Genomic DNA, 22,467 nt, shown 5'->3' on the forward strand with positions numbered 1-22,467 from the left:
GGAGATGGAGAAATATGGGAAAACTCAGAAAGATGGGATGGTCTCACTAGGAAGATTTAACATATATTTAACCACAGTCTTAGAAGGCAAAGACAGAAGAAAAGGGACAAAGGTAATTGGGCTGAGAATATTCCAGAACTGATGAAAAATAACAGGTCTATAGATTTAAAAGCTCAAAGAATACAAATTAGGATAAATTTACAAAGTCATATCTATGTGCATCATAGTGCAACTGCAGGAAATCAAAGAAAAAAATTAACAGCCGAAGATTTAAAAATTACCTTCAAAGGAACAGACTTCTCAACAGCAACAGTGGAAGCCAAATGAGTGGAATGAAAATGTCAGTATAAAGGTAGAAAATAACTGTCAACCTAGAATTTTATACCTGATGAAGATATCTGTTATGAATGAGGACAAAATAAGCACATTTTAAGACAATTTGTTCCATTCATTCCCTGCTGACCCTCACTAAAGGAAATTTTAAAGAATGCACTTTAATATAGAAGGAAAGTGATCCCAGGTGGGGTTTTGAGATGCAAAAAGAAAGAACAAAATAGGTGAGCAAATGTAATAACATTTTATACCAAACAATAAAAACGTAGAGTTGTTAAGATAGGCTTAAAATACCAGACAAGACTGATAAATAAGAGAGAGTAAAAAGGATTGAGGTATTAGGGTGAAGGTTTTGGTTACTCTTGTGAATATTGTAAAATCTAGAGGAATCATAAAAATACAACATATAATTTCAATACTAGTAGAAAATTTTAAGCAAAAAGGTAAATTTAAAAAGAGGGGTGACACTACTGGGCATATACGCTGAGAAAACCATAATTCAAAAAGAGTCATGTACCAAAATGTTCATTGCAGCTCTCTTTACAATAGCCAGGACATGGAAACAACCTAAGTGTCCATCATCGGATGAATGGATAAAGAAGATGTGGCACATATATACAATGGAATATTACTCAGCCATAAGACGAAACGAAATTGAGATATTTGTAGTGAGGTGGATGGACCTAGAGTCTGTCATACAGAGTGAAGTAAGTCAGAAAGAGAAAAACAAATACCCTATGCTCACACATATATATGGAATCTAAGAAAAAAAAAAGTCATGAAGAACCTAGGGGTAAGACGGAAATAAAGACACGGACCTACTGGAGAACGGACTTGAGGATATGGGGAGGGGGAAGGGTAAGCCGTGACAAAGTGAGAGAGTGGCATGGACATATATACACTACCAAACGTAAAATAGCTAGTGGGAAGCAGCCGCATAGCACGGGGAGATCAGCTCGGTGGTTTGTGACCACCTAGAGGGGTGGGATAGGGAGGGTGGGAGGGAGGAAGACACAAGAGGGAAGAGATATGGGAACATATGTATATGTATAACTGGTTCACTTTGTTATAAAGCAGAAAGTAACACACCATTGTAAAGCAATTATACTCCAATAAAGATGTTAAAAAAAAAAAAGGGGGTGAGACCAAAAAAAGATGGTAAATCTTCCCAAAAAATACCAATATTTAATTTAATTTCACTAAATGACAAAGATTGTCAGACAGTGTCTCTTCGGGCTGCTATAACAAAGTACCACAGACTGCGTGGCTTTTAAACCACAAAAATGTTAATTCTCAAGTTTAGGAGCCTGGAAGTCCAGAGTGATTAGAGATCAGCATTGTTGGGTGAAGGCTTTCTTCAGGGTTGCAGACTTCTTGTTGCATCCTCACATGGCAGAAGGGGCTGGGGAGTCATGTGGGGTCTCTTTTATAAGAACACTAGGCCCATTCATGAGGGCCCCACCCTGATGACCTAATCACCCACCAAAGGCCCCCACCTCCTAACACCATTACACTGTGTATTAGGATTCCAACCTGTGAACTTTGGGGAAACACAAACATATAGACTGTAGCACATAGGGCGAAAGTAAAAAACCCCACTATGTTGCTGCTTACAAAAGACTCAAATATAAGGACACAAAGTCTGAAAGTAAAAGAATGGAAAGAAGTTATATGAAGCCAGTAGAAAACTGGTGTAGCTCTACTAATATTAGATGAAACAGGGACTTCAAGGCACAAACCATTCCTAGAGATAAAGGGAGGTTTGCATTAAGACAAAAGTTTCAGGGAAGAAAAAACACTGGGAAGATAGAACAGTTATAAGTTAGTATCTACCTAACAAATATGCAGAACTCAAAGGAGAAATATAAAATCTACACTCATGATGAGAGATTTTTTTTCACCTCTCTTTAGTTAATAGGACAAGCAGACTAAAAATTGGTAAAGACACAGATTTAAACAATAAGATTAACAAGCATTCTAACGCATATGCATGGAACAGTGCACCAGTGTATCAAGGATGCGTATTTTCTCTCAAGAACACATGAAACATTTTCAAAAATTGATCTACACAATGGCATGTGTCAATTATATTCCAATAAAGTTGGGGAGGGCGGGGATGACATATATGCTGGACCATAAAGTAAATCTCAACAAAATTTAAACAATTGAAATTAAATTAGAAAGTAATAATAAAAAGTACCTAGAACATGTCTATTATATTAAGAAGTTTACAAATACACTTTAAAATCATGGTTCAAAGAAGAAAGTATTTTCAACTGAATGACAACGAAAATACTACATATCAAAACCAGAGGGATATTGCTTAGGCAGTGCTTAGAGAGAAATTTACAGCCTAGAAAGATATTTCAGAAAACCTGGTAATCACCAAAGCAACATCTCAAAAAGTAGAACAATCAAAATAAATCCTAATGAAAGTTAAAATAAGGAAGTAATAAAGAGCAGAAAAAAACAAAATAGAAAAATATAGAGAACAGAGCTAAATGTCTGTTTCAAATCTGGTGAGACTGATCAAGAAAAAGAAAGCATGAATAACCAAAGTCAGGAATAAAAAGGGGAATGCAGAGAACTAAATTTTTCTTCTCTGAACATACACTGACCTCCTTGCTCTCTGCTATTCTGAGAGAATAGCTCACTCCTAAATTCCTGAGTCAACAATTCCGAGAACAGGATGTAACAGGCCCAATGAGCCAAATCAGGAAGAAAAACTAATTTCTGTAAGATTGCAATACCAACCTGACCAAAGCCCACCAAAATCGCACTGTTCAGTGCTGCTTTTGTTTCTTTCCCCTATAAAACCGCTTTCATTCCTCAAGTTTGATGAGACGTTCCCTTTCAAACTCCCTGTTGCAACAGTTTGAATAAATTCCCTTTTAGTTGAAGTCTCAGCGAATTTCTAAAGTTTTATGTTACAAATGCTACAGACATTAAAACAATAAGATATTATGTCACAATTTTTTGCCAATAAATTAGAAATTTTATGTGAACTGAGGAAATTCCTAGGGAGGAGGAAAACTTAACCAAAACTTACTAAAGGTCTCACGGCTTATGGATGTGGGGAGTATGGGAAAGACTCTGAAATGAGTTGAGTTCGTATGGAATTCACAGGAGGGGCAAGCGGAGGGAGGAGCAATAAAACAGGAAGGGAAAAGCTTAATAAACAGTGAGTTTAGAAAAGGCTTCCATAGGAGTGTGCTCTCTATTTCTAGCAAATTTGTCGGAAAGTGAAAGCCTGAAAAATAATTTCATCTTGGTTTATGTACAGAGACACTAAGGGTGAAATGGTACTGAATACCAGTCATGCAATGCAAGGAACTTTTCCCTCATGAGATTCAAAACTGAGAAATGGTCACCTGAGGATCAGTTAGCTGAGGACAGACAGTGGGGACGTGAAGTCTGCATCAGGAACTTAAGGTTTCCCACGGAATTTCCTGGGAGGTCTCTCCATGCCTCTTCCCCAGCCTCAGCTGAGGGCCTTGGCTGGAGACATGCAGAAGGAAGTCAGAATACTTAACTCGATTCTTCTTTCCATTGAGTGTTCCCATTTAGACCTGGCAGATCTTCTCAGGCTATGAATAGTATCAGTTATGCTCAGGAAGGAGTTTGTGTGAATCCCATGTAGAGAGGTGACATAGTGTAGTAGCCAAGAGCACAGTCTCTCCGCCATGAAGCCTGGGTTCAAATAAGGACTCTCACTTATTCCCTGATGACTTTAGACAAGTAACTAAACCTTCTGTTTTTTGCTTGTGTGTCCTCATCTACCTCTTGTTGGGATAATAATAACAACCTCAGAGGTTGTAATGAAGGTTGGAGAAGTTAGTGTTATTAGAGCCCTTAGAACTGTGCCTGGACTGAGAAGCATTTGTAGAAGGGTGTGGGAAGTAAGTCTGGCAGTGTGGTGACCCCTGTCCAAGGACTCGAACATTTGGACACTCAGGCAATGGAATGTAGGCCCTTCCTCAAGCCAAGAAAATCCTCCAAGGACCACCCTACACAATATTTGAGACAAAAATTTTTCTTGGATAAGTTTACTCAGTGGTATCTTGCTTCTAAGCAAGCAGTTCACTGTTTCTAAGCAAACATGCTTTGTCTTTTTGATTCTGGAAAAGGGGTCAACAGGAGGAGCCTCCAGCTCTAGTCCAGTGATCAAGAGTATGGGTGGGTCAAGGGCAGCTTCACACTTTCCTTGCGGGCTAGGCAGCCTGCCCACTCGTGTTGTACACAATTTGCTCCCCACTTCCTCCCCACCACTATGTTTTCTTGGCAATAGATGTGTTGGTGATTACTGAAGTAAGGGTTGTTGAGAGCCAAGCTTCCACCATCTTAACCATGGGGTAAGTGTTCCTTAAGTTCTCAGAGAATAAAAGGAGGCCCTGAGACAGGCAGGAGAAGTTCCTCTGGTCTTGGATGCAAACCTTAGGGACAGTATTTCAGTGAATGCAATAATTATGTCTATAATTTCCCCATCTGTAAAATGAGGGAAAAGACCTAACTCACAATGTTGCTTTGAGGATTAATGAAAAAGCACTTTGTATTTTTGTAAAACTTCATACGAACATTATTGTCAAGTTAACTAATGATCTATCCCATTGTTTTAAAGTTAAAGGAAGGTAATAACGAAGATGAGAGCAAAAATCAATGAAACAGAAAGCAACACAACAGAGAGGATCAAAAGTCAAGGTTGGTACTTTAAAAAGAGAATTCAAATTGGTAGACCTCTGGTGTGATAAGAAAGAACAGAAAACACAGATAATTACAACAGATCCCATAGGTTATTTAGAAGTATATTTTTAATTTCTAAACATATAGGGACTTCTTAGTTATATTTTTTGTTATAACATTGTGGTCAGAAATCATACTCTATATGATTGCTATCCATTGAAGTTTGTTGAGATTTGTTTATGGCCCAGTGTGTATTTGACCTTAGTGAAGATTCCACAGGCACTGGAAAAGAACATGTGTTCTGCAAATGCTGGGTGCAGTCACCTAGATAAAGACATTAGATCAATTTTGTAATGTATTGTTCAAATCTTCTCTGCTCCTTATGAATTTTTATCTGCTTGTTCTATTGATTAATGAGATAATTGTTGAGTTATCCATTTCTATTTATAGTTCTGTGAATTTTGCTTTATATATTTGAAGTCATGTTATTAGGTGCATGAAAATACAGAATTGTTATATCTTCCTGGTGTATTGAAACTTTAAGAAGTAAAACTCTATCTGTAGTAATGCCTTTGGCTTATTTAGGCTATTTTTTTTTCTGGTATTAATAACATCAGCTTCTTTTTCATTATTGTTACCTGGCATAGCTCTTTCCATCCTTCACTTTCAACCTTTCTGTGTCCTTATTTTAAATATGCCTCTTGGAAATAGCATATAGTTGTTGTTTTAAGTTTGATAACTTTTTTTAAGAAGAGCATTAGGTCTTTAATATACAAGTTCTGTTATGTTTTGGTTTCAATCTTATTCACTGATTTTATTTATCCCACATAATCTTAAGTCCTGTTATCTCTTTTCTTGCTTTCAGGTTGGATTAGAATTATTCTATTAGAATTCTATCACAATTATTCTATTATTCTATTTTTCCCTCTGTTGATTTGGAAGTTGTACAGTTTTTCCATTCTTTTAATGGGCAAGGAATTAAAAGATCCATTCTTGACTTATCAAAGCCTAGTGATAATTGATACTTTTTTTTTTTTTTTTTTTTTTTTTTTTGCGGTACGCGGGCCTCTCACTGTTGTGGCCTCTCCCGTTGCAGAGCACAGGCTCCGGACGCTCAGGCTTAGCGGCCATGGCTCACGGACCCAGCCGCTACGCGGCATGTGGGATCTTCCCGGACCGGGGCACAAACCCGCGTCCCCTGCATCGGCAGGTGGACTCTCAACCACTGCGCCACCAGGGAAGCCCGATAATTGATACTTTCATCTTCATCCTAGACAATGCAAGGATCTTAGAATACTTTAACTATTTATCTCATCTTATATGCTATTGTTTTTGTGAATTTTAATTACGTATGTATAAATGTATAGCTATGTATTAAAATACATTATTATTATTTTCTACACCAAATATTTATTTAGATTTATCCATATATTTACTGTTATAATTACTTTCCATTGCTCTTCATTCTTCTCTCCCTCCCTAACCTTCCTTGTGCGATCATTTTCCTTGTGTCTGAAAAACTTTCTTTAGAACATTCTGTCCTGTTAGAGGTAGAACCTTCCAACTTTTGTTTGCCTAAAAACAGTTTATTCCACTTTTGTTCTTTTTTGGAATTGAATAATGCCATTTATTTTATTTTTTTATTACTTAATTAATTTGGCTGTGTTGGGTCTTAGTTGCGGCATGAAGGATCTTTCGTTGTGGCGCACGGGCTTCTCTCTAGTTGTGGCACATGGGCTCCAGAGCATGCGAGCTCAGCAGCTGTGGCGCACGGTCTTAGTTGCCCTGCATCATGTGGGATCTTAGTTCCCCAACCAGGGATCAAACCCACGTTCCCTGCATTGGAAGGCGGATTCTTAACCACTGGACCACCAGGGAAGTCCCCCACCTTCGATCTTAACAGGTATTTTTTCTGGGAATAGAATTCTAGGTTGAGCATCACATTCTTTTGTCACATTGGAGGCATCAAGCCACCAATTTCTGACTTCTTCTCTAGCTGGTGAGCAGTCAGCTGTTCATCTGCCTGTTTAATATGTTCTTTTGTTAATGGCTTCTTTAAGATTTTTTCTCTGTCTTTAGTTTATTACAGTTTTACTATGATATGTTTAGGTATGGATTACCTTTTTAGTAAGTAATCCTGCTTGGGATTCTTAGGGCTGTTAAATTTGTAGATATGTATCTTTCTTCAGTTTTAGTAAATTTTCAGCCATTGTGTGCTTGAATATTAGTTCTATACCATTATCTTTCTCTTTCCTTCTGGGACTCCAAATAAAGTTATGTTAGACCTTCTCACTGTATTTCTTATGCCTCTTAATCTCTCATTTCCATCCCTTTGTCCCCTCACTCCCTACCCAGGCTTCATTCTGGATATAACTTATCTTCCAGTTCACTGTGTAATCTGCTATTAAATATATACTATACTTTTCAGTTATGGACTTTCCATCTGCCTCCTTTCTTGTAATTTGCCAAATTCTCAAATTTGACTTTTATTTCCTTAAGCATTGTTATTTTAAAAGCTGTATCTGTATCAGCTTTCTCTGATCCCTGAGTATGTCACCAATCCCTTGCATTAGATTCCCTCCATCCAAATACTTAGAGTGGTTTATATGTTCCTGGTTGGAACCTGACTGTCACACTGCTATATGCCAAGCTCTCAACGCTGCGCCTTATAACTTTCTACAGAATTCTTTCACAGCCTTTCCTTAGACTTTTAAAATCTTCTAGCAAGAGGGAACTTGGTTCAAGACCTTTAGAAGTTGTGATCTAAAGCCAAGTAACTCACTGCATATTTTATACCATAATTTATTTAACCAGTCACCTAATGATAAACACTTCAGTTATTTCCAGTTTTTTCTAGTATAAACAGTACTGCAATAAAATATATTTCCTTGCCCTCAGCAGAATTGCTAAGAAGAATTTGCTTTAAAACTTTTGACAGATATTGTAAAATTGCCTTCCAAAAATATTACAACAACTTATAATTCCAACCATGGTGTGTGAAACTTTGTTTCCCATACCTTCACCAACACTAGGTGTTACACACGTTTTTCATCTTTGCCAAGCTGATATTTGACAAATGGTATCTTGCTGGGTTTTTTTTTTTTCAAAATTAAAACAAAATCTTGAAATAGTCTCAAAGAAAAATGGAAATGATAGTTTAAAACTGTTTTTTTCCCTGAATCATTTGAGAATTAAGTTCCTAACAAGGCAGCTCATTACATCTGAATACTTTTAGTGTATATTTCCTACAAGAAAGGACCTCCTACATCACCACCACACAACCATCAAAATCAGGAAATTAACATGGATTCATTATTATGAATGCTCTGACTCCATCCAGATTTCTTTAATTGTTCCAATAATGTCCTTTGGAATAAAAAGACCCAGTTTAGAATTGTGCATTGCTAATTCATTTTTGCTTCTTTTTAGTTTCTTTCAATCTAGAATAGAGCCTCAGTCCTGTTCTCAAACTTGAGCAAGTGTCAGAATCACATGGAGGGCTTGTTAAACACAGACTGCTGGGCCCCAGAGTTTCTGATTCAGTAGGTCTGGGTTGGCTGAGAATTTGCATTTCTATAAGTTCTTAGGAGAGGCAGATTCTGTTGGTCTGGGGACCACATTTTGGGAACTGCTGTTCTAGAACCTCCCCACATTAAAATCCTCCAGCCCTGACTGGTTCCCACGAGTTCACGAGGCAGTCAATAGGCTTGTGCATAAGGTGGAAAGTCAACACATAGTCTCGTCTTCTTAAAATTTAAAATAATGCTTCATACCATTAATAGGTACTTCTTTAAAAAAGGAATTACCAAATTTGTTTGTATTAGTTTCCACTTGCTGCTGTAACAAATCTCCAAAATTTGATGGCTTAAAACAATATAAATGTATTATCTTAGAGTTCTGGAAATCAGAAATCTGAAATGGGTCTTAAATCTGAAATTGTGCTAAAATCAAGGTATCAGCAGGAGTTGTATTCTTTTTGGAGGCTTTAGAGGAGAATCCATTCCTTGTCTTTTTTAGCTTCTACAGGCTGCCTGAGTTCCTTAGCTCATGGCCCGCTTCCATCTTCAAAGCAAACAATGCCCAGACAAGTCTTTCTCATGCTGCATCCCTCTGATACTGACTAACTCTCCTGCCTCCCTCTTTCACTTATAAATACCCTTGTGATTACACTGGACCCAGGGGGATAATGCAGAATAACTACCTCATATCAAGGTCCTAAACATCTGCAAAGTCCCTTGCCATGTAAGGTAACATATTCACAGGTTCTAGGGATTAGGATGTGGACATCTTTGGCGTCCATTTTTCTGCCTACCACAGTGGTGAAAACCACTAGCTGTGTATCCAAACTCTGTTCTCTCCTGTGGGCACACAGCTAGACTAACATCTTCCAGCCCTTTTTATAGTTGGTTGAGGACACATGACTCAGATCCCTACAAAGGAATGTGAACAGAAATGTGTGTTCCTTCCATGCCAGGTCCATGAGAACCTCCTTTGCATGCTCTGCATGTTCCCATTTTCTCTAGACCTTAGAAGATGGTGGAGCCTGTGTGCCTACATGATCAACAAGAGGGGAACTACCCACTGACCTGGATACCCATCCTGGACTGCTAAGGGTACAAGAATTAAATTTCTATAGCATAGAGACTACACTGTAGAGCCATTGTATTTTGAGTCTACTTGTTATAGAACTTAGTCCTAACTAATACACTAACAAATGAGCATATTTTTTTTGAATTTTATTTTATTATTTTTTATACAGCTGGTTCTTATTAGTTATCTATATTATACATATTAGTATATATATGTCAATCCCAATCTCCCAGTTCATCCCACCACCAGAGAATATTTCTTGATTCTCAATGCCCATTTTTCATAAGACCTAACCTCCTATTTCCCTAAGAAGACTGAGGTCATCTGATATAGGCAACCACAATTTTTCACCTCTCCCCTTCAAACATTTATTGTGCAACAGGTACAGGGCAGGTACACTACTAAGATCTGTGATACCTGCTTTTTTTTTTATCTCTTTGAGCATACTTTACTCTCTTTCTTGTTGCCTTTTCCAAACCAGGTCCCCTTCCTTCAACTCTACTCCCCTCCCCACCTTCTCAACTTTCTCCTCTCCACTGGCTCCCTAGCTTCCACTTTCAAACATGCTGGCTTTGACCCCAGTGTTAAGTCAGCCTTCCTTTACTCTGTTGTACCCTGACATACTTCTCTTTTCATGTGCTTCCTTGCACTGTCAGACTTCAGGGAAGAGTGGATGACAGCTGGGGCCTCACTTTTCTCCCGCTCTACACCTCTTTTCCACCATTCAATCAGGTTTCCACATCTGCTTATCTAACTGAAATTTCCTGAGCCCCTCCTTGGTGCTAGGGATGAGGCAAGAGTGAGAGGGTTGCCAGCCTTATGCTGCTTCATTCCAGTATGTAAAACCATTAGATGGTCATGACAATGACAGGGAGACATGTAAGCAATGGTGGTAGAAATGATAGAAATCCAGAGGTAGGAGAGAGTGGAGACTGACCTGGTTTGGAGGCTCAGGGAAAGACAAAATGAAGAGGCAGTGTTCAAGCTGACAGCTGAGGGCTGATGGCTAGGTTGAGTAGGTGTTAGCCAAGCAAAGGAGGAGGGAGAAATTTACAGGTAGATGGACGCACAGCTGGAGAAAGACTGACTTTGGAAGGCACCAGCAAGCACACATGGTAATTGGGGTCAAGAACGGGTGTGAAAGAGAGAAGGGGAATACTCTGGGGACGGGGTAGGGGGTGGGAGCTAGGAGTTGGTGGTGGGGTAAGGAGAGGAGTTGTTAGGGAGCAAGATGAGGCATGGGGGGTCTGGGGGGGTGCTCCTGAAGTCATAGCTCAGACCCCAATCCCTGCCGCTGCACTTTCGGAGCCTCCAGAAATGCGATCCAGACCACCCTCTCCCCGCTCCACAGCCCTAGGAAGCAGGGGACTCAGACTTTGACTAAAGGCCCATTCTAGCTTATCAAACCATGAGAGAAACCAAGAAGAAGGATAGCTTGTTTTCCAATGATTTTTCCCCTGGCTGCCCTGCCTCCTGAAGAGAAGAGGGCCTGCATGTGCGGGGCTGCTAGCCAGGAAGCCCTGGATCTGATTCACTCTCCTGAGGTCCTAAGCGCCAAGCTGTCCTGGGGCTGCCCCACAAAGATCCCAGATCTGGGAGTGAGGTGGACTGCGAGCACTGCAGAAGGAGCTCTTGGCACATAACGACTCCACCCATATCCTTCATTTAGAGACAGACAAACACTAGCATAGCTTTTTGGTTTTTTTTTTTTTTGGCAGTACGCGGGCCTCTCACTGTTGTGGCCTCTCCCGTTGCGGAGCACAGGCTCCGGACGCGCAGGCCCAGCGGCCATGGCTCACGGACCCAGCCGCTCCGCGGCACGTGGGATCTTCCCGGACCGGGGCACGAACGCGCGTCCCCTGCATCGGCAGGCGGACTCTCAACCACTGCGCCACCAGGGAAGCCCACTAGCATAGCTTTTAACAGCTTGAGGCCATGTCCCTGAGGATGACTACTCCAGCCCCCCGAAGTTCCTGCCTGGGAAAACTCAAAAGAATGTTCTGTTTGTTCCAGCCAACACTTGAAGATAGGGTCCCTGTCTCCCAGTCTCTGTAGGAGGATAGGAGCCTAGCTTCCATAAACGTCAGTTAGCAAATCCCAATGGCTTAATCACGCTTTTTGTTTGTTTCCATTTCCCTGACTCTGCTCCCACCCTTCCTCATTTCCTCCTCCCTCCTCCCTCATTCTCTCTTTAAAATGCCCAGTTTTACACAAATTGAAGTAGAGTTTAGTTTACACTGGACCCTCCTCCCTATTGCCATAGTTATCGAATAAAATCTGTTCTTACTGCTTTGATTAGTATCTAGCTTTTTCTCTGACAGCTGGAAAGTGGTATTTCACCCACCTCCCCCATCACCACCAATTAGAATGGTGACGGATGCTTTAAATGAGATCTTAAATGAAGGTAGTTTAGACAAGATGAAGGTCTGAAACAGCAGCTCAGGGCTGCTATGGTGGCTCTGCAATCTTCAGGGACTCAGGCTCCCATTATCTTGTTACTCAGCCTTCCTTCCTGTGGGCCAAGGAGGCTACCCCAGATCCAGCCTGCATTCCAGTCAGCAGGACCTTCCTGGAGGAGCAGGATGTGACAGGCACACTTGGCTCAAGGGGAGATCAGCATTTGCCTTGAGGGGAGTCCTGGAAATGGGGTGGGGGCAGCCGTTGACACCTGACAAATACCATTCTCACGACAGAAGAAGAGCCAAATATGGGGATAACTAGCCCCCCCTCCCATCCCACCTCACCTAGTACCTCTGAGGACACTGGGTGAAAGGGGACTTTGGTGGTAATTACTGGGGGAGAGTGAAGATGTAGCGCGTCCATCGTGAAGACATTTCATGAGGAAACCCAGTAACTGCCCTTGAAGCAAAATGGAATTTTTCAGTCTTGGTATTCTTATTTTCTCCTGAGGTTGAGAACTGTTAGGTATGAGTGTGTGTGTGTGGGGGGAGATTGGGTGGGGGGAGGGTGGGAAAGCAGATGAACTTCCTATGTGAGGAGGTGGAGCCTGGCTGTGGATAGCACCACCACCACTCACCTCAGATTCCCCTGACTGAGTCAGAATGGCCATGGCCAGGGCTTCAGGCCTAGTTCCAAGTTGTAACAAGTGCTTTGGGCCGAGTCACCTCACTGATGTGAGCGTCTCTCTTCTTTTTAAGCAGAAAAACTAATTTCTCAGACAGAAATTTAGATAGAAACCTCAAATAGGTGATAGGGGAGCTTCTCAGGTAGAGAATAGAAAACTGGGGTGTTGCACACTGGGTCAGATTCTTATGAAGGATTTGAATTATCTCCAAAGAGTAGGTATGGCAGAGACTCCTAGCTACTCAGAGGCACCCGGTGTAATCAGATCCCTCCCTGCAGTTTCTGGCAGGGCATGTGCCCAGCTTCCCTTCAAGCTTTTGGACAAAGGGATGTGAGCAGGATTGAAGGACAACTTTCAGGTAATGTCCTTAAAAAAAAAAAGCTTTCTAGCCCTCTGCTTCTTCTGCCCCTTCCACCTGGCTGGGAAAGGGGACAACTGAAGTGGCACTGGAGTGACATCTTGGATCCACAGGTGGATGCCATGTATCGATGATGGCAATGCCAACATTCCTGCCTCAGTACCCAGTGACCTCGTGGAGCGGTTCAGCTAGTGCTCTGTACCGTCTACCTGCCCATCTCTGTACTGTTACCTAAAAGAGAAACGGAGGCCTGTCTTGTTAAAGCCAATGTGTTTGGGGTCTTTTTGTACAAGTGGCTTAGCCAGTTGCCTAACTAGAAAACCAAGTCTAAAAGGAGCACTGTTTGATACCCTCTACATTACTTACTCCAAACCTTCAGCAACACTCAACTTATGAAAGACCATGTTGCTTATTATGACACATGTCCCATGTGGCTTTGGCCCACTTTTAAAGCTTCCTCAGTTCCACCCCAATGGAGAGATCTGTAGCCTGGCTGGCTGAGAGTATCAGAAAAGTTGGTTTGTCCAATCAGTCAGATGCTAATTTATAAACTGACACAGAACCACCAAGAAAATTAGTAGAAAATATGATTTCTGTTCCTTTTTCTCCTTGCCTCGTTTCCTGCCAACTCCCACCTTTTCTTTATTCCTATCACTCTTCCTCACTTCTCTTTCCCCTTGGATTTTCTCTGGAGTGCCTAAATAAGTTGTTCAAACATGCGCCATTGCATGGGTCATCAGTGATGGCTCATGGAAAAGTAGGAAGGCAAAGCATCCCGAACACAGCTGACTGCTGGCAACTCAAGTGCCAGGAGATGGTGAAACCACATGAGAACTATCCACTGTAGCAGGGAATTTTCTTCTTGTTGATACACTGCTCAGTTTCAGAAGGAAAACAGAAAGGGTGGAGAGTCACCTGCAAATAAAAAGCATCAGTAAAAATACTGATACGTACAGTGTTCAGTGAACCTTGTTTTCAAATTGAAAACTTAATAATTGTCACCATCTGTCAGGCGTAAGTCTAGGTGTCTCACATATATGATCTCTTAATTTTTACAGATCCACTCAAGGTAACCATTCTTATCCCCATTTTACGAATTAGAAAACTTGAGTTCAGATGAGTAAGGTTTGGGATTTGAACCCACCCTTTGACTCCTCCCCCACCCCCCGCCGCCATATCACTCTGCCTCCCACTTTAGACAAGACATATAAAGTGTTAAAAACTAGCCTTGGAAGATGTGATGTTTAATTTCATATGTCAGCTTGGCTGGGCCATGGTGCCTAGATATTTGGTTAAACATTATTTTAGATGTTTCTGTCAGAGTCTTTTTGGATGAGATTTACAAACTGATTGACTTTAATATGGGTGGGCCTTGTCCAATCAGCTGAAGGCCTGTGTGGTGCAGAAAGACTGACCTCCCCTGAGCTAGAAGGAATTGTGCCAGCTGTGAGCCTTTGGACTTGAACTGCAACATCAACTCTTTCCTGCAGCTCTCCAGCCTGCTGGCCCACCCTGCAGGTTTTGGACTTGCCAGCCTCTGTAATTGCATGAGCCATTTCCTTAAAATCAATCACTCTCTTCTCCTTTTCTTCCTCCTCCCTCCTCCCCCTCCTCCTTCTCCCTCTCTTCCCTTTTTCTTCTTCTTCCTCTTCCCCTTCCTCTTCCCCTTCTTCTTCCTCTTCCCCTTCTTCTTCCTCTTCCCCTTCTTCTTCTTCTCCTCCTCTCCCTCCTCCTCCTTCTCCTCCTTCTTCTTCCTCTTCCTCTCTCTCTCTCTCACGCACGATAAGTAGATAGATAGATAGACAGACAGACGGACACATGCTCTTTATTCTGTTTCTATGGAGAAGCCCAACTAAGACGAGGAGGAGAGAGAATTATAAAATGGAGGGAAGAAAACAGTGTTCTCAGAAATGAATGGTGGTAGACTGCAACCGACAAGAATCGGAGGAAGTGAAGGAAGTTGACTTACTGCTGTATGCTGCTCTGAACTGCTTTCCTGCAAATTTCAGGGATTACTCTGGGGATGGCACAACCACACACATACTCAGGAGGTAAGTGAGCTAATCTAAAAAGGCTGAGGCCAGAACAGAGTCCTCTCCTCGTTTATAACTATGCATCTGCGGCAGAGTTCCTCTTCCTGGCTTTGTAGGAGGACTACTATTCCCACTTTCCTTTGCAGTTAAGGGTGATCACGTGACTGAGTTCTGGCCAAGGAAATGTGGATGGTGTGATATAAGCTACTTCCTGGCTTGGCACGTAAAAAATTCTGTAATCTTCCAGCTCTCTCTTCCACTGTTCCCGAAACCTGGGAAGTTTATATTTCAAAATTAGTTGACTAGAAGATGTAGGAGGGCCACCAGCACCATATTAGACTTCACATGAGCAAGAAATAGACCTTTAAGCACATTAACTCACTGAGATTTGGGGTTTATTTGTTCCCTTCTCTAGGCTACTCTGTCCTAAGGAAGGCAACATCCATTAGTCTCTGTCTTGCTTTTGCTCATTGTCACTTCCTCCAAGGCCTAGCACAATGCCTGGCACAGAGAAGACACTCAGTAAATACTTGTTGAATGAATGAATGAATGGTGTACTAGCTAACTATGGTTCTAAGATGCCGTTACAGAGATGCAAAAATCCAGCAGTGTAAATGACATACGTGTAACAGTCCAGAGGTAGGACTGGCTGTACCATCTGCCTCTGGGCCAGATGACTGCTGCAGTCCCACCATGCCCCCAGGTGATGGGCAGGGGAAAGACAGGGCATTCCCAATCCTTACAAGGGCAAGGCTGCACACATTGCTTCCCCTCGCATCCCTTTGGCCAAAACTTAGTTGCAAGGACACACCAAGCTGCAAGGAAGGCTGAGGTCAATTGAATGATCTGCCTGCAATTCTTCCTCTCCTCCCGGCTCTTGGCAATGTTCCCCAGGATGGAGAGTACTTCCCTACCCCATTGATCTTGGGCTTCGGCCAGAGGCATATGTGGCAGAAGCGACCGTATATCAGTTCTGAGCCAGGGCCTTAAATGGCCCCTTGTGTTTCTGTTCGCCCTACCGGCACAGCTGCCACCCTACATTGAGAAGAGCCTGCCCCAGGTAGCCACTGGTCCAGAGGATGAGAGACAAGTGGAGCAGCCCTAAGTCAGTTCATAGCCTGAAGCAGAGCTGCCTCTGCTGATCTGAAAGAAAAATAAATGGCTTTTTTGGGAAACTACTGAGACTTTGGGGTTGCTTATCACGCAGCATTAATGCAGCAGAAACCTAATGCTGTGGTCATGAACTCAGCCTTAACCAAAGAGTTCTACCATTAAATATGGGAAAATGAGCATTATTAGTGTACTATGACCATTCTGTGGGTATAAGAAGGACCCCTCCCTGGATGGAGCAGAAACAACCTGACCTGTGGGGGACTCCTTTCTGAGTCCAGAGCATTGCCTAGCCAGCCTAGTTAGCATGAATATAATGTGAGGTGGCACGCTTTCCTGGGACTCTGTCATGGGTGGAGGCACTGAAGGTTGGCTAACCTGGGGCCAGTCACCTTGGTGAGAGCAGAAGGGGGCGTGGGGGTAGCAATTCTGTCTGGAGGCATCTTGGGAATAAAGTGCTAGTTGTGGTGATAATAGAAAACTCTGTCAAAACAAATGCAATAGTCACATTAACAAAAATAGTTTGGGAGGAGTTTTCCCGATGAGTCAAGAGGTGGTGCTAATAATAGAAGCCTGAAATAACTGTGTATATTACTATATTTGTTAATTCGTGTCTATCTGTTGCCAATACAGCTGTAGAGAATGATGCTATTCGTATCTGAATCCTATACGAGATTTGCAATGCATGGAAAAGATAACTGATGCCTCTATCAGATCAATCAAAATTTACGTCTAAAATACATTTTCTCCATGGTGCCTCAGTGCCTCAATACTCACAGTTTGCGCCCTGGAAAGGTTTTTCAAAGGAAGCGGCTCTGTACTGCTCGCTGGTTATTCTGCCAGCTAAGGATTGAGGTGTGCGTAATGGCATCAAATATTTTCTCCTTGGGAAATTGCTAGAGACCTGCAAGAGGTAAAAAGCTTTTGAAAGCATAGCAATTTGGGTGTGACTATCCATTTTGAGGTGGATGAATTAATCCCTGATAAAGTATTGGCTGCTTACTGGAAAATGAGGAAAATAAAACATGGTTTAAAATGTTTCTTCAAATGTGTATATATCCTACATTTTACCTAGATTTTTTCGGTGTTTATCTCCCGACATTTTATTGTGAAAATTTAAAAACACTTAACAAGTACGTTATGCCTTCCACCTAGATACAATGGTTGTTAATGTTTTACGATATTTGCGCTCTCTCCTTCTTCCCCACCCCCCAACCACACATACACCAAGACACATCAGTTTTGAAACTAAGTTGTCAGTATGACATCATGGTTCTTAAATACTTCAGCATGAATCTCCTAAGAATTAGGACAATCACCTGTATAACCACAATGCCACTATCACACCTAAGAAAATTAACAATCACAACTAATATCCAAGCCATATTTAAATATATATATATATATTTTTATACAGCAGGTTCTTATTAGTCATCCATTTTATACACATCAGTGTATACATGTCAATCCCAATTCATCACACCACCACCACCACCACCCCCCGCCGCTTTCCCCCCTTGGTGTCCATACATTTTTTCTCTACTTCTGTGTCTCAATTTCTGCTCTGCAAACTGGATCATCTGCACCATTTTCTAGGTTCCACATATATGTGTTAATATACGATATTTGTTTTTCTCTTTCTGACTTACTTCATTCTGTATGACAGTCTCTAGGTCCATCCACATCTCTACAAATGACCCAAGTTCGTTCCTTTTTATGACTGAGTAATATTCCATTGCATATATGTACCACATCTTCTTTATCCATTTGTCTGTCAGTGGACACATATTTAAATATTTTTAATTGTCCCTTAAAGACTTCTATGCAGTTTCGCTTGTCATCTAATCAAGGTTTGTGGAGTCTATCTGGAGGTTAACCTAGAAAATCTCCCCCACCTTAACTTCTGTTTGGTTTTGACTTATGACATGGACTTTTGAAGAGTCCAGGCCAGGGGATTTATAGAGAGTTGCACATTCTTCATTTGTCTGATTGTTTCCTGACGGTGTTCTTTAACTTTTTCTTTTATGCCTGTATTGCCCTTAAAATGGAAATTCAGTCTGGAGGCTTGATTAGTTTTGGGTTAAACGTCATTTGCAAGAATGCTTCAGAGGCATCTCATGAAGAGGTTCACATGTTGGGTTTTTCCACTACTAGTGATGCTAAAGGTGATGACTGGGTTGAGAAAGTGACTGCCGTACTTCCATGGAGAAGCACTTGCCTGGGAACAGAGACTGAAGCAAAGTTTACATGCTAGTGTTTTATGATGGGTACGATCCACGGGAGCCAAAAAGGGGAATCAAAGGTGGTTCATTGCTGAGCTGGCAATGGCTTCATAAGCAGCCTGGCTGGTCACTTGGTCATGTATGACATCTTCAGAGTTGCCGTGTGACACTATTACCTCCTGGAGGACTACTCCAGGATAAAGCCTGTGGGGTGTTGATGTATCTGTACTTCTGGACTGTGTTACTCGGTGCCTCTGGGCAGCCACTGGAAAAACCAGGGCCTCCGTGGGTCCTGCTGCATTGGACCTGGCCATGGGAGCGGCTGCAGCTTCGGCCCTGGAAGGTGTAATGACAGCCTTGCCAAAGCAGAGACGTCTGTCATTGTAGGAGATGAGGTGACAAGGTGGAGGCTGAAGCTTTACCACCATCACTGGGGCCAGCTTATCCAGCAATCAGGGCAAGTGGGTCCTGAGGGACAGGCAAGGCCAAATGCCTCTGTGGGGGTGGGTATACATTGCATCGGGTACCAAAGGAACATCTTTCCCTTTGAAATTAATAATGATCTGTGGAGTGGTACTTCGCCCCTGTGGGAATAACCTAGTGCCCAACCACCTTTCATGTAGTGATTGTAGTACCCATTTGATTATTCTTGCCTGTGCCAGTTATTATATTGGGAGATGCAAGATAAGGGGGCTCGTTGGACTCATTGCCACTAGAGTGTTGTTTCTAGGCTCTTTCAGGAACACAACTAGGAGACCATATATACATATATATATATATGGGGGGGTATGAATTGTATGAGTTCATATTGTCATGGCATTCAGCATAATTTTTTTTCTTAAATTCTCTTTTATTTTTTCCCTCTTATACTAGAAATTCCTTGTTCCCAATAATATTACTGTATGTACAGTCAGAGTAGATTGTTCAGGTTACCCCAAATAAGTTTCTTTTTCATTGTTGTTTGAATAACCAATTTCATATAGAATTGGCCCATTTGTTTCTTTTAAGGTCCAACTTTAGGGCGGCCATTTGTTTCTTTTAAGGTCCAACTTTAGGTCATTTTTCCTTTATGATTTACTCTTATTTCTGAATATGTAAACTACATGGTTCAAAAACCAATACTGTATAAACACGTTTAGTCAGAGAAGTCTCACTGCCATGAATATCATGTCCACCCTGTTCCAAGCTACCCCTTATAGATAACCATTTTTATTAGTTTCTGGTTTCTCCTTTCCTATACTTTTTTTTCAAAGATAAGCAAATACATATGTACATCTTAATTTCCGCTTCTTTCTTATACACGATGTGGCACAGTATATATTGTCTCACTTTTTTTCTCTTAATATATATCAAAGGACTCATTCCATATTTTAAGGTTCATAGATAACTTAAATGCTAAAGTTTACTAGCTGTTTACTATCTATCTATCTAGTCTATATCTCTCTATATATCTCAAGTGTATTAGTCAGAGTAGGCTAGTCAATGCTGCAGTAACAAATAAACCCCAAAATCTTAATGGCTTTACAAAGAAAGGTTGATTTCTTGCTTACATAAAGTCTTATGTGGGTTGGGCAATCTTCCTTTGTCTTGTAGCCACATGAGCTAAAACATGTGCCCGCATGGTAGCCAGGTTAGGTAGCCAGGCCTAGAAATAGCCCACACCACAGCCCAGTCACACGACCCCAAACTAACTACAAGGGAGGTTGAAAGTGTGGTGTCAACCTTCATAAAGAGGAAATAGAAATGGAATTTGGTGAATATATAGCATTGTCTCTCCCATGCCAGGCTTTATTTTATATTTATTCTCTCATATAAACCCACAACAGCTCTACAGTTTAGGTACTTTGGTTTTTCCCATCTTACATTTAAGGATGTTGAGGCTCCAAAGCCTTATGTGCCTGTCAAAATCACAGTGTTCCTGTGTGTCAGAATTAGTTTCAAATCCTGGTGTATCTGCCTCCAAAGCCAGTACATTCCATGGCCAACCAGTATCGTCCACTGAAAAAAGCATGGCAAATCCATTTCATCCACACATAAATGCAAAATTCAGAGAAACAGAGGTTGGAGCAATTGGTACAGGACAATAAGTATTTATACTTAAGATTTATAAGCTATTTTCCTACAAAAGAGCTCAAGATAAAAGTTAAATCCCTGGATCAATAAAGACTAAAACATCACAGGACACAATGTTTTAGTAACAGTGGATGATAAAATAGCTTTATTTATTTATAATTTCTGAATCAAGAGCTAATTGTTATAGGAATTTTTTAAAATTTCCGAGTGAAACTGCAAACATTTTTTCTTCCTCTTTCTAAGTAAAAGCATCATATATTCTTTGAATGAGAGAAATTATGACTCTTTCAAAACCATTTAGGGTAGTTTTGGGGAATTATCCCAAGTAATCTCCATGGATTTCAAAGTTGAAAAGCTTTTCCTTTAGAGGAGGAAATAAAACAAATGTGAAAAACCACTATGGCCATTTGGACAGTGCCTTTAGTTCCACATTAACACTCTTACTTAATGCCTAAGATTGGGTACAACAATATATGATTCCAATGTATGCTTTTAGTAAGTGATTACAGCAAAATGAACAACACTGGGAACTCTAAGTGATTTAAATGAAGGATTGACTGCAGATTCCGTGAAAAGATAAGGTGGTTCCAGAGGGTGATTTTTTCTAGAACAAGGCAAAGCTTACCCTATCCTGTGAGTGTGAAACCAAATCATCCTGGCTGTTGATCCAATACAGTTTTCACAATAATGCCCTGCAGGTCTCAACATCATATCAGTACCTTTCAAACATTTTGGACCCTGACCACAGTAAGAAACATCATTAACTATGTATACACACAGTGACTCACAGACACAGAAGATTTTTTTGAGATAAAATGCAGGCAGTACACTCTGATTGCCTCCCCTAACCCACCCTACCCCCTACTCAAAATGCTGGCATGACCTGGGTTCACAACCTGTAGGAGTTGTGACCCGCAGTTTGAAACCCTTGAGCTATTGCCTATTACTTTGGCTGGCCAATCAAACTAGGCTGTGTAGAACATTTCTTTTCTCTTTTTGTCTCACAGCTCCCAGAGGGAAGAGGGACCCAGTGCTTAGAGAGGAAACTATCACCTGGGAGTTAGTAACCAAATCCCAGAGCCTGGAGAAGTCAGCACCATTTGTGGAAGCTCCCACCTTTGCCAAGACATGACAAGACCCTACTACTTTAATACCATCCTCAAAATGTTGAGGTTCACTTAGCATGTTGTCCTGTTACTAGAAATGCCAGATTTAGCAAAACAAATTTTTTAAAAAAGGACACCCAGTTAAATTTGAATGTCAGATAAACAAGGAATAGTCTTTTTTACTGTAAGTATGTCTCATGCAGTAACAATTATTTCATTTGTCTTTTTTTAGCGTAAGTATGTCTCATACAATAGCAATTATTCCTTGTTTGTCTTTTTTTAGTGTAAGTATGTCTTATGCAATAACAAATATTCCTTGTCTGAAGTTCAGATTTAACTGGGTGTCCAGTATTTCATCTGGCAACTCAACTGGTTGCACGCCCTGTCCCTTTACTTTGAAGGTCCTCAATCTGATGGATGGATCTAGGCTGGACAGGATGTGGGCACTGCTGCTGGGAGGAAGCGGAGACACCTAGTTCAGTCTCCTTCTGCTCCTCTCAATTTTCATCACTGGCTTCACACCCCGCAGCCCCCTGAAGTGTTCCCTCATCTGGAGGGCAGTGTATTTCAGTGGATTGGCAAGGTGGCACAAACCCTGCTCCTGCTGTGTCCACTTGACTCCTCGGTCCTCCTGGACTTTGGCATGCCAAACCTCTGCGATATATGCTGTCCCACTGCCACCTCTATCTCAGTGGCAAAGGGACAGTCACCAGCCCTATCCAGCTGTTGAACAGAACACCAGTCTCTCCTTCGTGTAGTCACTCCAGTCTCTGCAAGTGATCTGCTCAGTGAGGGAGAGCCCACTGGGAGGACAGGAACTCACTTCCTACTTCACTCCTCCAGCACCTACATCCCCAAGCCCCCTCTGCCTCCCCTT

The 22,467-nt window shown here is 41.5% G+C and overlaps 1 protein-coding gene across 7 annotated transcripts in view; it reads left to right on the top strand.

Annotated features, from left to right (window-relative positions):
• Window positions 1–22,467, top strand: part of MGAT1 (alpha-1,3-mannosyl-glycoprotein 2-beta-N-acetylglucosaminyltransferase) — a 65,102-nt gene that overhangs the window by 6,669 nt on the left and 35,966 nt on the right. For 2 of the 7 annotated variants that reach the window (XM_060144543.1, XM_060144551.1), the window contains exons 2-3: window positions 4,622–4,685; window positions 4,952–5,031. The exons of 1 other annotated variant lie outside the window; for it this stretch is intronic. The gene's annotated coding sequence lies outside the window, so the exon portion shown is untranslated. Of the gene's footprint in view, window positions 1–4,621; window positions 4,686–4,951; window positions 5,032–14,975; window positions 15,098–22,467 lie in introns of those variants that run through there. 4 more of the 7 variants (XM_060144540.1, XM_060144546.1, XM_060144549.1 and 1 more) reach the window with 3 other exon arrangements.

The sequence above is a fragment of the Lagenorhynchus albirostris genome, chromosome 3 (assembly GCF_949774975.1).
Source record: "Lagenorhynchus albirostris chromosome 3, mLagAlb1.1, whole genome shotgun sequence".
Lineage (NCBI taxonomy): Eukaryota > Metazoa > Chordata > Mammalia > Artiodactyla > Delphinidae > Lagenorhynchus > Lagenorhynchus albirostris.